The sequence below is a fragment of the Hordeum vulgare genome, chromosome 7H, assembly GCF_904849725.1.
Source record: "Hordeum vulgare subsp. vulgare chromosome 7H, MorexV3_pseudomolecules_assembly, whole genome shotgun sequence".
Taxonomy (NCBI): domain Eukaryota; kingdom Viridiplantae; phylum Streptophyta; class Magnoliopsida; order Poales; family Poaceae; genus Hordeum; species Hordeum vulgare.
The window spans coordinates 624,149,430-624,166,087 of NC_058524.1; the positions used below are offsets into that span (position 1 = coordinate 624,149,430).

Below are 16,658 nucleotides of genomic sequence, written 5' to 3' on the forward strand. Positions count from 1 at the left end.
CATATTTTAGATTGCCAAGTTGCAGTGGTTTTCCTTAATGATTGTTATTTATTTATTTTTGTTCTCATGGAAGTATTAGTGTGATTGGAGGCGTCGACAATATTTTTCCCGTTCAGTAACTGTATACACATGTTCCACACAGATTGGAAGAGAATAGTATATATTTCTGCAAGCAATGCTACTTCACACAGATTGATTTTCATTACAGTTGAGATTCACTACCTACATGCAAGAAATCCTGCTGTACATATAAAAATGGTAAAAAAAAACAATCTGTTATATGTAAAAATGGTAAAAAAAATACAAAAAATGGGGCATTCCGAGAATTGAACTCGGGACCTCTCGCACCCTAAGCGAGAATCATACCACTAGACCAAATGCCCTCTGATGTTGTAAATTTACAAATTTCTTTACATATTCTATGGCTAGCGTAGATGTGTGAGTACTCATAACACGACGATCTGAATCAGGAAACTTGCTGTTGGCTTTTGAGAAAATTTTGTACTCGGTTATTCTTCAGTTAATCAGTACAGCAACTGTTCTTTGACTGCATAGTGGCCAGAATTCTTTGGATCCTGTGTCTGATAGCTTTAATTATAACCTATCTATTTATTATCTGATGTCACGGCTTTGTACTGAAAAACAACCTAAGAAAAAATGTTGTTCTAAACTTGGTCTATGCTGCCTCCCTGTGGAGTTTGTGCATCGCCAGGACCTACCTCCCCTTGTGAGTGCAAGCTATGAAGAACAGTGACGGTCTTTGATCTTCCATTCTGACTGCCTTCAGCGGGGCTGATTCTGTAGAAGTGCATGCTCTAACCAATGCAATCAAAAGACATGGAAGAGACTAGGCACCACATTATACGTCAACACTCCCCCTCACGTGTGGCTCCCTCAGGCCTAAACGTGGACCAAAAATGGGCTGCAATTTAAGTGCGCCAGCCCGGTCTTGAACTCAAGACCTCTTGGCTTTGATACCATGTACAAGTGCATGCTCTAACCAATGCAACCAAAAGACCGATCTAAGATGAAAGAGACTAGGCAGCACATTATACGTCAACAGATTCCACTCTCTGTTTCCCTTTGTTAAGTATCCATTTACGTTCTCCAGGTTTGTAAGTTTGGAGTTGTTCTAGCATCTCTTTTAAGCATCGTCTGGTTGATGTTTACCTGGCTGGCTACCTTTGGTAGTTTGGTTATGCCTGGGTCTCTTGCTTGGTTTCATTGATGGAAATGGAGCCGGGGTGAAACCCCTTTATTTCAAAAAATAATAATTAATCCCAAGGTTGTCTATAGAGAAGAAATGCTCTTGTGGTGACATTTCCATAAGAGGAAGAGTGACTGCAACCATGATCTATTCAATAGGTGTACAACGATTCATATACAGCTGATGACTAACTAACTCCCTACATGCAAGGAGTGGATGAGTACCAAGGCGTGAGACTAGCTCCTATGGTTACAACGGTTTACACATGTATACAGGCAACATATTACAACTCAACACCCCCCCCCCCCCCCCCCGCAGTCCAAACGTCACTACGTAAGACGTTCAGACTGGCTCTAAAATCACAGAAGATAGTCGAAGGCAGCCCCTTGGTGAAGATATCTGCAAACTGCGAAGCGGTCGGAACGTGAAGCACTGTGGCTTGACCAAGGGCAACACGATCGCGAACAAAATGAAGATCAATCTCAATGTGCTTCGTCCGTTGATGCTGCACTGGGTTGGAGGAGAGATACACTGCACTAACATTGTCACAATAGACGACTGTGGCGCGAGTGGGAGGTCGTCGGAGCTCGATGAGGAGTTGTCGCAACCAGCAGGACTCAGCAACACAGTTGGCCACGGCACGGTACTCGGCTTCGGCACTGGAACGCGAGACTGTGTGCTGTCGTTTGAAGGACCAGGAGATTAGGTTGGAGCCCAAGAAGACAAAAAAGCCAGACGTGGACTTGCGAGTGTTGGGACACCCGGCCCAGTCAGCATCACTGTACGAGATGAGATCATGCGGCGACGAGCGGAAGAGCTGGAGGCCGTAGTGGGTAGTGCCACGGAGGTACCGCAAGACGCGCTTGATCAGCTGAGAGTGGGTGTCGAGAGGAGCATGCATGAACAAGAAAATCTCCTGGGCCGCATAGGTGAGATCCGGCCGAGTGAGGGTGAGGTACTGAAGGGCTCCGGCGAGGCTGCGATATTTGGAGGGGTCCGAATAAGGTTTGCCACCGGTGGAGGAGAGTTTGGAGCTAGTGTCAATGGGTGTCGAGATGGGATGGCAGTTAAGCATGTTGGCACGATCCAGAATCTCAAGCGCATATTGTTCCTGAGATAAGAAAAGGCCAGCGGTGTTGCGGTGCACATTGACGCCAAGAAAGTGATGGATATCGCCAAGATCACTCATGGAAAACTCGCGAGTGAGGTCCGCGACCAGGGACGTCAGGAGGGACGTGGTGCTCGCGGTCAAGATGATGTCGTCGACATATAAGAGTAAATATGCCATGGTCGATCCCCTGTGAAGGATGAAGAGGGAGGTACCACACTTGGAGGATGCAAAATCGAGAGTGTGGAGGAACCGCGTGAATCGGAGGAACCAAGTACGCGGAGCCTGTTTAAGACCATAGAGAGACTTGTTAAGGCAACAAACATGCGTGGGGCGAGAGGAGTCAACAAAACCGGAGGGTTGCTGGCAATAGACGGTCTCAGCAAGATCACCATGAAGAAAGGCATTTTTGACGTCCATTTGCCGAATCGCCCAGTTGTTGGTCGTGGCGAGACTGAGCACCACACGGATCGTAGCGGGTTTGACAACGGGACTAAACGTCTCGCCGTAATCAACCCCGGCCTGCTGGGTGAAACCCCGGACCACCCATCGCGCTTTGTACCGAGCCAAGGAGCCGTCTGGATGAAGTTTATGCCGAAAGATCCACTTCCTGATCACCACGTTAACACCTGCAGGGCACGGCACCAAAGACCAAGTGTCATTCCGAATTAGTGCATTATATTCGTCTAGCATCGCATTGTGCCAATGGGGGTCTTTGAGAGCTGTTCGGTAGGAAGAGGGAAGCGGAGAGGGATCAGTGGTAACGGACAGATCAAAGACTTGCGAGGGCATGGAAAAACCGCGTTTGCCACGCGTGACCATGGGGTGCGGGTTGTGACGAGGTGGAACTGGGACGGCACGAGGCGGAAGCTGGCGAGCTGGACGCGGCAGCGAGCGGGAAGCGGGCGACGAGGCTGGACGCAGGGCACTGCGAGGGGAGAATGGGGAGGAGCCCGTGGGAGTGGGCGTGCATGTAGGAGGTCGGTACGTAGGCGTGCATGCAGGGGGTGGGGAGGTTATGTGGTCTTGCATGGGAGCGGGCCCCGAGGGGTGCGGTGAGCGGGGCGCGAGACGCAGGGAGCGCGCGCGTGGATGGGGCAGGGGGTTGGTGGTGGTTCGTGGGGTGTGGTTGGTTGCATGGGACGCGGTTGGTGGTTACGTGGGGTGTACGCCATGTATGGATCGGGAAGGCAGGCGCCATGCGCAGGTGCGGAAGTGGCGGCGGGCAGCGGGTCAGCTGCGGATGTGTACGGGAAGCAGTTTTCATCGAAAACAACATGACGGGAAACGATGACTTTGCGCAAAGTTAAGTCAAAGCAGCGGTACCCCTTCTATTCACGTGGATAGCCGATGAAGACACGGCGGGTGGAGCGTGGCGCGAGCTTGTGCGCAGCGGTGGTGGAGAGGTTTGGAAAACACAAGCAGCCAAAGGTGCGGAGGTGATCGTAGGTGGGGTGGACTCCATGGAGAAGGAAATGAGGGGTAAAGTGGTGAATGGCACGGGACGGCCGTATGTTGAGGAGTGTAGTGGCGGTGTGGAGAGCCTCAACCCAAAACGGGGGAGGGAGCTGTGCCTGAAATAAAAGAGTGCGGATGACATTGTTAGTGGTGCGGATATGTCGTTCAGCCTTGCCGTTTTGGGGGGAGGTGTGGGGGCAAGTTAGACGGAAGGAGATGTCGTGGGAGGAAAGGAAGGCACGGAGCGTCGTGGTAAGGAATTCACCGCCATTATCACACTGCAAACATTGCACAACAACATGAAACTGGGTGAGAATGAACTTGAAGAATCGTTGCAACGTGGCACAAGTATCGGATTTGGCACGGAGAGGAAACGTCCAAGAGTAGTGAGTGAAATCATCCGAAATAACAAGGTAATATTGATAACCCGAAAAACTGAGTATCGGAGAGGTCCACAAATCACAATGCAAAAGTTGGAATGGCGCGGTGGTGTATGAGTTGGAGGTGGGGAAGGGTAGACGGGTGTGTTTGCCTAGTTGGCATGCGGTACAGAGAGAGTATTTGGGAGCATTATTACATTCAGTGGGAACTTCAAAAGGAAAATAAACTATCGAAGAGGCTCCAGGGTGTCCGAGCCGTTTATGCCAAAGATCCGAAGTGGAGACGGCGTAGGCCTTCGAGGGAGTGCCGCCATGAGCACCAGAGAAGTGGTAGAGGTCACCATCACTATTGCACCTCAGAAGCACTTCCCTGGTGTGAAGATCCTTCACGCAAAAACCGAAGGGGTCAAACTCCACAGAGGCAATATTATCACGAGTGAATTTGCGCATGGATATGAGATTCTGAACCACGTTGGGAGACACAAGTATATGAGTGAGATAGAAAGGACGAGGAGGAAGGCGAGTGTTACCGACGGCGATGACGGGAACACGAGCCCATTACCAACAATGATGTGACGAGTATTATGCGCTAAGAGGGGATGAGACTCGATCAAGTTACCTGGGTCCCCGGTGACGTGTGAGGAGGCACCCGTGTCCATGATCCAATCGGCATGAGGAGGGAACGCCGAGCCGTGGCTGGAGGCGGCGTGGTACATGGCGCCCGTGTGCCACGAGTGCGGCAGCACGGCGTATGGAGCTGGCGGCGGTAGAGTCGGAGGACCGGAGTGCATCACAGGATAGGCGTGATGTGATGCGCCAGGATGGGGGCCGAGGACGCCGGCGGAGTTGGGCGCGACCCAAGGAGACCATGGTGGCGGAAAGGGCGTCCCCATGGGGGCAAAGTACCCCAGCCAGGGCTGAGGTCCACGGCCGCCGTGGCCCTGGTAGCCGCCGCGCCCCTGATCGCCAGCATAGCCACCGCATCCACCTCCTCCAGCGCGATCGCCGCGGTCGCCACCGGAGCGATCTCCACGGTCACCATGGTCGCCACTGCGTCCGCCACGGCCGTCAAGGCCGCGATCGTCGTCGGAGCGGACGGAGTGAACCTGAGCCCCCTCGACGCGAGCCCGCTTGTCCAGGGCCATCTCGGCGAGCACCAGCCTGGGCGAACGACGGCAGGGGCACGGTGGACTGGATGATGGCAGCCTGGAGGTCGAACTTCTTGCCGAGGCCATCCAGCATCTGCAGAGTGAGGGTTCGGTCCGAAACCGGCTCCCGGACGTCAGCCAGGGCGGAGGCGGGACCTTGAAGGCGGCGACAGTACTCGTTGATGGAGAGGTCGCCACGCACACACGCCCGGAACTCCTGGCCGAGGTGCATGGCGTTCTCAGCTTCATTGTCGAGAAAGTATTCATGAAGACGAGACCAGATGGTGTGAGCGGTGGAGCCCGGTGGCGCAACGACGTCAAGAAGGTCGTCGAAGATGGTGGAGAAGAACCAAAGAACGATGGTGTTGTCGTCGTCTCTCCACGATGGATCAGAGAGGCGGGAGACGGCACCATCCTAGACGTGAGACTCCGCATGGAAACGGGAGAGGAAGAGGTTGATGTAGTTCCTCCACCGGGCGAAGTTGGAGCCGTCGAGCGCGATTTTGAAGTCGACAACACTCGTGATGCTGGGAGGAAGAACGGTGGAAGGCGTCACAGCAGAGGGGGTGTCAAAGAAGGGTTGCTGCAGGGTGGGGTTGGGAGTGGTGGCAGCGAGTGGGAGCTCGGGCGGCTGAGCAAGATCGGTGAGCTGGGCACGAGGGCGCTCGTCCGAGCCAGCCGGGAGCTCCTGATCTGGGAGCGTCCCTAGATCGCCGGCAGCAGCGTCCGCGGCGCCAGCGGCGGCTGCGGCGGCGGCGGCGAGTGACGGAGGGTCAGTGGCCATGGGAGAGAAGGAGAGAACCAAGGCTCTGATTACCAAGAGGAAGAGTGACTGCAACCGTGATCTATTCAATAGGTGTACAACGATACATATACAGCTGATGACTAACTAACTCCCTACATGCAAGGAGTGGATGAGTACCAAGGCGTGAGACTAGCTCCTATGGTTACAACGGTTTACACATGTATACAGGCAACATATTACAACTCAACGCCATATGTGTCAAATGTTTTATTCAGGTCGAGTATTTATCTATTGGGTTCGAACCCAAGCCGTGCCCATTTCCTCCTAATTTCTTTTCATGCTCCCATGACAAGTGGGGCCACACATTTGAAAGAGATAGAGAAAGGGAGCTGACAAGCCGGACCAAGGATATGTTTTCATATATTTTAGGCAACGTGTTTTGATTTTTTTTTTATAAAAGAAATATATTAATATCGCGAAGATATCAATTACACCCAACCTCTGCACCAACAAGACATCAAGGATGCACACAGCCAAGAACAAAAATTCGAGCTGGGGTAGTGCAAGGAGGTGATAAACCAGGAGGGCTTCATCACCAAGCGCATTAACAAGCTCCGGGACCAGGTTGACAAGACCCGCCGCGATTGGTGTGAGATCAGGTACCTCCTGTACAAAACCATGCATGGCGACCTCTCGGGCCTCATTGGCCTCAACATCGAGGAGCTCACAGAGTTAACTACAACGTGGATGTGCTTCTTGTTAGCTTTAGGGGGTGTTTTTTTACATGGACTTTTTGCTCTACGGACTAAAAAAAGTCCCTTTTAGTCTCATCTGAAAGAAACAGTAGGGATTTTTAGGGACTAAAAAAGGGTATTTGGGACTAAAGGAAGAAGTCCTCATGGAAAGATCTTTTTAAGATTTTTTTTTACATTTTTTCCAACAGTGTTCTTACTTTTAGCATGTCATTTAATAACTTATAGTATATTATTAGAAGTAACATGGTCTTTTTGCATGTCATTTAATGACCTCTAGTCCATGTTTAGTCCTTGAAAAGAAATGGGTAGGGACTAGGACTTTTTAGTTGGAATAAAAAAAAGTTCTAAGACTTTTTAAAAAACAGGGCCTTAATCTTGATGAGATGCCGATGGTGCCGTGTGATACGGCGACGCGGCAAAAGACGTGATGAAGGCTGGGACATGACAGACCATGTCAGGTTGGCTTGAGTGACCCAAGAGGTCGCTTAGTTGGTTAGAGCAGTTGTGCATGTGCTAGTTTGTTAGTCGTTTTGATGTGGAGTGATTCCAGGGAGAGCTGAACGTGGGCAAGCAGGTTGTTAGCTGCATGTGATTTGTTAGCTAGCTTCATGGAATGACTCAAGTTCGTTAGTGCATGGATGAAGTTGTTAGTGGAGTAATGGGTCAAGTAGTGGCGTGAGTATTGCATGGCAGCCGTGCCAGCCTCTGTGTCTATATAAGTGCTTTGTGTAATGAGAAAAGGGAACCGTGAGGGCAGCGGCAAAATGTAGTCTCTTGTTTTCATCAAGGAGGTGAGGCTCTCGTGCAAAGCTGCGCTGGTTTTCTCCTTGGTGTGTGCGTGTGTGTTCTTGAGAGAAGATAGAGAGAAACCACAAGAAAGTGATGATAGGAAGAAGAAGAGCGGCGCTGCAAGGAGGCGACGCCACCACTTCTCAAGAGCATCACCGAACGCATGGCAAAAATCCATTCCCAGGTGTTGCCGCCACCAGCTCCATGTGTCGCCGCCGGCAACATAGACATGGGGTCTCCCGCGTTGTATCCGGCACCACCTCAGCAGCAGGAGGGCCGGCTTGACATGGTGAGCTCTGGATGGGACCTCTACACCCTGGTCTACGGTGGCTACACAGTGACAGCTTCTCTAGCAACGATATGATGATGCAGATATGGGGTTCGGTTCGATTCCTTTCCCTCGCATGTAAGCCAGGAGGTCCGATAGCATCTCGTTTTTATTTGGCTTTGGTGGTTAGTACTACTATGAGACATTCAGTTAATTTCATGAAATTGTTATATTCGTCTATGTCCGTCGTTGTATTCATCGTGTTCTTTGAGCTAAATCATATTTAATTCCAATGCAATCATTCAAATCGATATTCAGTTGGTCTCTTCCCTAGGTTACTCTGTTTGATCTTTGCTGTTTACTTGGTCGTAAACCTTGAGTTGCACCATTTGCTCGTCAAGACGGCATCGTGGCCGATCCAAGGTGACAAGGAGACATGGTGGCCGATCCTCGCTCGCTTTCATGATGGTGGTAACCGAAATCTTGACTTGTTATCGGCGCCATCGCGTGGCTTTCCCAAGGCTCTCGGAGCGCCTATGGTGGCCAGGAGTTTCTCTGCACCTCTCCTTCACATCAGTCCTCATCGTCCCACTTACATGTCCTCCTTCACATGTAATTAAGTTTGAGATTATGAGCTATTTCCTTGATGTGTTGTGGTGTGAACGAGGCTATTTTGGCTCTCAAGATTTCCATAACAGACATGTTACCGGATTTCCACAGCTTCCAGAAAGAAGTGTTACCATTCTAGTTTGCCTGAATTTGAAAATAAAATATGTACGTCAGTAGTGTGTGTGGTGTATGCTCGTCAGTAGCGCTTGATTATTGGGGGATTGCATTGCACCTAGCTAGCAAATTAATCAAGTTCTAGCAAAGAAGACGATTCCGCCATGCTACTGGACGGATATTGATGTTCATGGCATCTCAAATACGAACAAATTCCATTACTATACATGTACGAATGGTTACAAAAAGGAAAAAATCTGTGACATGTAAAATGGTAAATAAAAACAAAACGGAAAAAGTAGTAATAAAAAATGGTAAATAAAAATTACTATATGCAAAAGTGGGGTGAAAAATAAGAGAGGAAAAAGGTGGGGGCATTCCGAGAATTGAACTCGGGACCTCTCGCACCCTAAGCGAGAATCATACCACTAGACCAAATGCCCTCTGGCGCGAAACTTTTTGAAAAATGAAATGGATTGTTTCTTTATTATATGTTTTCTGAGCTTATCGTGTTGTTATTTCGTTGGTGAAAAACTTAGAAAAAACATAGTAATATGATAGTTGGTGTGAAAGGATTTGAGCTTGTTTATCTTTTATTTTTTTTCTTTGGGCTTTCTTTATCCTTCTTTGTGCAACTATTTTCTTACTAGTTTGGTACTCCCTCCGTCCCAAAATAAGTGACTCAAAAATGACTCAAATTTACACTAACTTTAGTACAAAGTTAAGTTATTTTTAAATTATTTACTTTAAGACGGATGGAGTACAAAATTAGTGACTTTGTTGGGCCTAACTGACACGAGCAAGGCTTGTCTTTGGACCATTCGTTTGCACGGCTTGATGGGCTTAGTGGGATGGGATGCGTAGCATGTGAAGCGTTCCAACCCGAACGGACACATTAGGTGCAAACCATTAGCGTGTGTATGATATATCTCACTCCCCCTACGCGGGGCGGTCATCGATACCGCTTCCAAATTAGTAGGTTTTATAGATAGGCACAATTAAGGTTCGGTGAAAGATCTGCTAGATATTTGATTGCGTTCACAGGTACTAAATAAGGTAATCTTCTTGGTATCTATCATACTAATCTCTTACTCCCTCCGTTTCAGTTTATAAGTCCGGCACGTGTATCTATGTCGTTGAGAGACATATATTACAAAAAATATATCATTAGAAACTTTAGATGTTCTATTTTCTAATGATATATTTTTTATGTTAAATAATATATTTTATATAAGTCAAATTAACGACCTAGGTACACGTGCATGCCTTATAAACTGTGACCGGGAATTACAAAATCATGAAAGTAATCCTCGATCCATCCATTATAAATCCACCCCTCCGCCCTCATCAAAACCAGCAACTTTCCTTCCCTTCGTTGGTTTTATCCCTTTGCCAGCAATGGCTCGCGAGAAGGTGGCTCACAATGTGACCCTCCAGTACATCCCCAACGACTCAACCCGGCGCAATAGGTTCAAGAATAATCGCCTCAAGGTCCTGATGAAGAAGGCGGACGAACTGGCCATCCTATGCGATGTCAAGACCTGCGTACTGGTGTACGACGAGGGCAAGGCGGCGCCGGAGGTGTTCCCTTCTTATGCCGAGGCGGTGGGCATCCTGAGTCAATTCAAAAGCATCCCAGAGCTGGGGCAGTGCAAGGAGGTGATGAACCAGGAGGGCTTCATCACCAAACGCATTGACAAGCTCCGGTACCAGGTCGACAGGACTCGCCGCGAGTGCCAAGACGGCGAGATCAGGTACCTCCTGCACAAAACCATGCGTGGCGACCTCTCAGGCCTCTTTGGCGCCCTTAACATCGAGGAGCTTACCAAAGTTGGCTACAAGGTGGACGTGCTTCTCAAGAGCATCAACGAACGCAAGGCCGAAATCCAATCCCATACGCCGCTGCCGGCTCCATGTGTCACCACCGACAACAATTAATGACATGGGGTCTCCCACGCTCTATGTGGCACCACCTCAGCAGCAGGAGGGTCAGTTTGACATGGTGACCTCGACTCCCTCGTCACAGTGGCTACACAATGATAGCTTCTCCGGCATTGATATATATGATGATGCGGATGCAGTCCTTCAATGTGGGGTTTCGTTCCAGCCTTTTTTTCTCCAGGAGGTCACCTACATGTGTCGACGTCGTCTCATTTTTGTTTAGGTTTGGTGGTTAAGATGAGACATTCAGTTAGTTTCTTGAAATTTTTATATCCATCTATGTGTGTCATTGTGTTCTTCGTGCTCTTTGAGCATTTTTTATTCTAAAATAATGCAGTCTTTGAAATTGTTATTCAGTTGTTGTTTATTTTGTTGTATAAATCATAATTAGTTGCATTTTTTTGTCGGCGTTGTGTTTTCTCTGGCATATTTTCACCGCTACATCCTAGACAATTGCTTGATTGCTGATATGGTTGAAAGACAGAACCTTGGTCGTGTATTGGGAGATCTAATGTTGGTGGCTTTAATTTCATGCTAATTTTGGTGAACGTTTTTTGGAGCCAACTAAATGTGATGGATGATTAATATTTGCCTGGATAGAAATTTGTGAATTGAGTAGATACCTTTTGTGACTTAATTACATGGTCATAGCTTGACACACGCAAACATCAGGACTATGACTATCGATGCTCTCTGTTGTGCTCTCCTTAGTAGGAGTCATGTTCTCTATTCTTCAGACCGTCATCTGACGCATAGGAGGATCCATGGTCATCTTGCTCGTCAAGACGATATCGTGGCAGCATGGCCGAGGATTCGAGGAGACATGGTGGACTCGGTCAGGAGTTTGTCTGCACCTCTGCTTCTCATCAGTCCTCATCATCCCGCTGACATGCGTGACCTCCTTCAGCATGTAAGTCTGAGATTATGAGCTTTTTCCATGATGTGTTGTGGTGTAAACAAGGTTAACGGACTTTCTGCTGCTTCCAGAGAAAAGAGTTCAAGTTCTAATTTTCCTGAATTTGAACATAAAAAAGGGTCAAACAACACCCACGTGGCATAGTGGCGGAGCTTGAGACAAAAATATGAGGGGGCAATGGGCTTGAGGAGGGTGGGGCAAACATAATTATTTTCAACTGATTTTTAATGAAAATAGGCCTAATACAAATTTATATAGGCTTGTATTCTTTTGAGAGGGGGGAGCAATACGGTCACCTAGTTGGGCGAAGGCCTAAGCGTCTAGTTTTTTTTTTCGTGTTTCTTTTCTATTTTGGTTAATTCATTTTACTTATTTTTTGAACTTTATTATTCCTTTTGAACATGTTCAAAAAATGGAAATGTTGTTTGGAGTACCAAAATATATTCCTATTTTCAAATATTTCTTACAATTTTAAAAAATGTTCTGCATTTTCAAAAAATGTGCTTGTTTTTTAATTGCTCATTAAAAATTTGAGAAATGTTTGCCTTTTCAAAAATTTGATAAATTAAAAAAGTGCATGGTTTGCAATTTGTGTTCAATATCGACACTAATGTGAGGTTTGAACAAATTTCAACACTGCATGGAAGTTGTGTCACGTCCGAACAATTTACACCAAGAAAACTCCATAAAATGCAAGAATTGTCAAAAACTCAAACAACTTGGCATTGTGCCTTGAATTGGTCAAAGAAGTTGGTGGGAAAAAAATTGAGGCTATTTGACGGATGTCAAAAACTTGTGTCCAAACGGACCCTTCTGGCATCCATGCGAGGTATGAACGATTTTCGACACCTTATGTAGGTTGCGATGTGTCCAGCCATTTATCGGCCTTTTTAACCGAGAAAACTTCAGAAAATGCAAAATTCGTCTAGAACCAAAAAAAACATGGCATTGTGCCTTTAATTGGTCATATAGGCTCACAGAAAAAAAAGGTCACTTGAAGTATGTCAAGAAACAATGTGCTCTCAAACGGAGCCATCTGCCCTACATGAACACTCTTCATTAAGCTAGGTCTATTTTCGTACATGCGTGAAATAACCCCAACTTTTTCCAGTACATGGATATGCCCATGTTAGGCACCAATTTCAGGTTTAAACGACATCTAGCACCATATGTAACTTGTGTCAAGTCCAACCATTTATCACTGAGAAAACTCCAAAAAATGCAAGAATTGTCGAAAATACAAACAACTTTGACATGGTGCCTTGAATTGGTCATAGAAGTTGTTGGAATTTGAGGCCATTTAAAGAAAGTCGGGAAACAAAATGCTCTCAAACGACAACTCGAACACTCTTCATTTAACATGATCTAGTTTTGGACATTACTAAAATGAGTGCAACTTTTTCAAGCAGGTGGACCTTCCCCATTGTGGTAATTCGGCCTCTTATTCGTGGTGCCGTCTATTTGACGCTATTCCCCGAACGTACGGGCGTTCCTAATGAGCACTTGCTGGACCAGGTAAGCCATTCAACGCTCAAGCAATAGAATTTTTGGGCCAGCCTAGCAAACTGGCTCTCACACGTGAGTAGACGAGCAGGTGAGCAGGCGCGGGCGAGTGCATGAATTTGAAATAAAATCGCTTATTCAAGAAAATCATAAATTTGAAAAAAAAAATCACAGACTCGAAAAAGTACATCAATTGGAAAAAAGTTCCTGAGTTTCAAAAAAGTTCATAATTTTTGAAAAATTTCATGATATTTCAAAAAAAGTTTGTAATTTGTGTATAAATTTCATAAATTTAAAAATAAGGTCATGTAATTTCAAAATATGTTCACAAATATTGTAAAATATCTTGAGTTTAATAAACACAAAATTTGAAATAATAACAAAATAAAAAAAACATGTATATTGAAAAAGTTCTGGAATTTAATAAACAGAAAAATTAGAAAAAATTTTCAAAAAACATGAATTTTGAAAAACTTAACGAATTTTAAAAGGTTCATGAATTTGAAAAAAATACAAATGTGGAAAAAGTTCAAAGAATCTGAAAAATGTTCATGAATTTGCAAATAAGTTCACTAGTTTGAAAATAAGGTTCATGAAATTTAAAAAGATCACAACTTTTAAAAAGTTAATGGATTTGAAAATAAGTTCATGAAATTTGAAATGAAGTTCACAAATATTGAAAAAATTAACGAATTCTCAAATGGTCTACGAATTAAGAAAATAAAAAATAGAAAGAAATAAGAAAAAAAGGAGAAAAGCCGAAGAAAAATGACAAAAGTGAAGAATAAAAATAGAACGGAAATGCATGTTTTCTTCTATTAGCATTGTACTTCCTCTGTTCCTAAATATAAGTCTTTTTTAAGATTATACTACGGACTAGATACGGGTATATATAAACATATTTTAGAGTATAAATTCACGTATTTTACTTTATATGTAGTCCGTAGTGGAATGTTGAAAAAAAAACTTATATTTAAGAAAGGAGGGAATACTATTTGTCATAAGAAGGAGGAAAGAAGTACTTTGGCACAACAGTTGAACTATCCTAGTTATTAGCACCTTCAGTACTAAAGGTGTTGCGTTTGGGTTCAAATCCCACAAAGCACGGCTTGTACCCGTCCAAGGTGCAAATAACACTATATTGACGGCTAAGCCAACATACGGTCGTATACATCCGACAAGTGGCCCACTATACATACATACATACAAAACTATATACAATATGTGAAAGGTCATATTTTATCTTAACAAAAAAAAATGAAAGGTTCATATTGCCTTTTATATGTTTAGTGAGAGGGACGTACCGAAGCGGGGCTCTTACATTTATGCCTAGGCAATGGCTTTGTTGATGGACAGCGAGGAGAAGAGTTGTTGATGAATGATGTATAAGATGTTTTTTCCCTGGCGGGATATACATTGCTAGTGACTGAAAAGATAAGTGGCGAAGAAGATTACCTTCTCCTGAAGAATTCCAGTTCAATTGGAAGTAAGTTGCGCAAATGTCAAATTTGGGACAGTCGATTTCATTCGGATGGAAGAATGAGGCGTGGCAGAGTGCCGAGGACGCAGATTGCAGCAGAATAAGCTCCATTGGTTTTGCTTGATAGCTCTAGCTGTGATTGGTTGCTGTATAGTAAATGTATACACCTGTTCTAGCATCTAGGTTCAGAAACTACAGTTTGTCAATTTAGGCATCATCACATGTATAATATCGCTGGTCATTCTGGGTTGCTTATGAAGATATGGTGTGGTCGCTTATTTATTGTGTTGATGATGTTGTAACTATGTTGGAAGGGAAATTGTGACTTGGTGAGACGATGATGTGGGGTTGAGCCCAAAAGAGCAATCCCTGTCACATATGTATGTCGGTATGGGTGGTGTACACGTTGCTCTGAGGCAAAAGTCTGGCCGTGGTCGATGAGACGACTATCTTTACAGTAGTGTACACAAACTTGAATAGTTTTTTGGACTCCAACGAAGAAGACGATGCCATGCCACCAGTGTTCAGAGAGAGAAGAGGCGCAGGCGTACATAAATAGGTTCAGGTTAGTAATAATATATATTTGAATTTAATAACACTTTGCACAGACCAATTTTCACTACATGTAATTCGAATATATATGCAAAAGTGGGGTGAAAAGTAAGAAAGAAAAAAAAAGTTGGGGCATTCCGAGAATTGAACTCGGGACCTCTCGCACCCTAAGCGAGAATCATACCACTAGACCAAATGCCCTCTGATGCACAGGTCTCTTTAACAATCGGAATAGATATATGCACGACGATCTGAATCTAGGATCGAGTCAACTCTCTTGTTGATCTGGCCATCACGTGAGCGTGCATGACATGCTCGATCTCACAGTGAATGACACACAGTTTACGTCTGATTTAGTGATTTTAGCCTATCTTTGAGTTCCATTCACAGCTTGTCTACACCTATGACTTGTTCTTCTTCACACTTGTAGATAAAGGAAGAAAAACGTTAGATCCAATCCAATCAAATCTTATGCACGTGCAGGTGCAGGTGGTCTCATCCAACACCTACCCTAGCTAAGTGGACGACGGATCACCTTGCGCGCGCGCTATACGTACGTTGTCCTTTGGAGTGCACACATGCATGCTCGCATCAATCCCATCAATCGCCGGCCGGAGCTCCCCAGATGCCGATGTCAGCTAGCAATAGTATGCACGACGAAAACTATTTGGACGAGCCGGCTCGCGCCTCAGGCACAAGGTTAAACAACAACTTGGTGCTAGGAGTAGTTAACAGCTAGCTTCTGGAATTAACTAGTAGTAGCAGCAGCAGCAGCGACCGATCCATCTCTGAATCTGAGATGGAGCTCGTCGGCGTCCACATCGATCCATCTCCATCGTCACATGCATGCCTCCCCTGTTTGATCAGATGGAATCTCATCGTCTCGCTAGCTGCATCGATTCGATCCATCGGCCGGCCTTGTTTGATCCGGCAGCCATGCATGCATGCATGACCCGATCGATGAACCTTGGTGCTAGCTGCCTGCATCCACATAGATCGTGGATTTGTTTATGGTAATATAAGTACTCCCTCTGTTTTAAAATAACTGTCTCAATTTTATACTAGATCTAGTATAAAATTGTACTAAGCTTAAGATACTTATTTTAGGACGAAGGGAGTACTGTACAAATATGCATGAAGGAGGAGGAGAACGACGACGACGAACTAATAAATAATTTAGTCGTAGACGCAAGGGAGCGAGCAGTACAGGTGTAGTATTGGTGTTTGTGTCCCCTGCAAGCGCAAGCATGTTTTGTCATGTTTACGATGGATGCATGTGCCATCCGCTCGCGTCCATCGGATCCGCATCCACTTGCTCTGCTGCTATCTGTCAAGCAAAAAATTATAATAAACACATGGTAGCTAGCAAGTGGCCAAAATCACATATTTGAGGCTTAGAGCATGGTTAATAGTATAGCCAACTGTTGGGTATAAGCAGTCCTATAACCCGTCTTGTAGCTAGCTTGTACAATAGTTGATTATAAAAGAGTACTACTTTTATCATATATGGCCCACCTTTCATTCTTACAAAACACTTAGGAGCACGTGCTAGAGCTGGCTCTTCACGAAGAGCCCGCTTCCCTTCTCTCTCCTCTTCTCTCTCCTCTTCTCTCTCATCCAACTCAGCAAAAATATAGTATTTTCATCCTTGTACCTTATTGTACTTGCTCTTAGGGGAATGCACA

At 45.6% G+C, this 16,658-nt stretch overlaps 3 non-coding genes and 1 pseudogene across 3 annotated transcripts; 1 reads left to right on the top strand and 3 right to left on the bottom strand.

The window, feature by feature from the left end:
- Positions 1-311: 311 nt before the first annotated feature.
- Positions 312-383, bottom strand: TRNAP-AGG. Its single transcript has one exon. It is a non-coding gene; the product is annotated as a tRNA-Pro (tRNA).
- Positions 384-8,952: 8,569 nt separating this feature from the next.
- On the bottom strand, positions 8,953-9,024 carry TRNAP-AGG. Its single transcript has one exon. It is a non-coding gene; the product is annotated as a tRNA-Pro (tRNA).
- Positions 9,025-9,979: 955 nt separating this feature from the next.
- Positions 9,980-10,745, top strand: LOC123409607 (annotated as a pseudogene).
- A 4,357-nt stretch (positions 10,746-15,102) lies between these two features.
- On the bottom strand, positions 15,103-15,174 carry TRNAP-AGG. Its single transcript has one exon. It is a non-coding gene; the product is annotated as a tRNA-Pro (tRNA).
- Between the last annotated feature and the right edge of the window lie 1,484 nt (positions 15,175-16,658).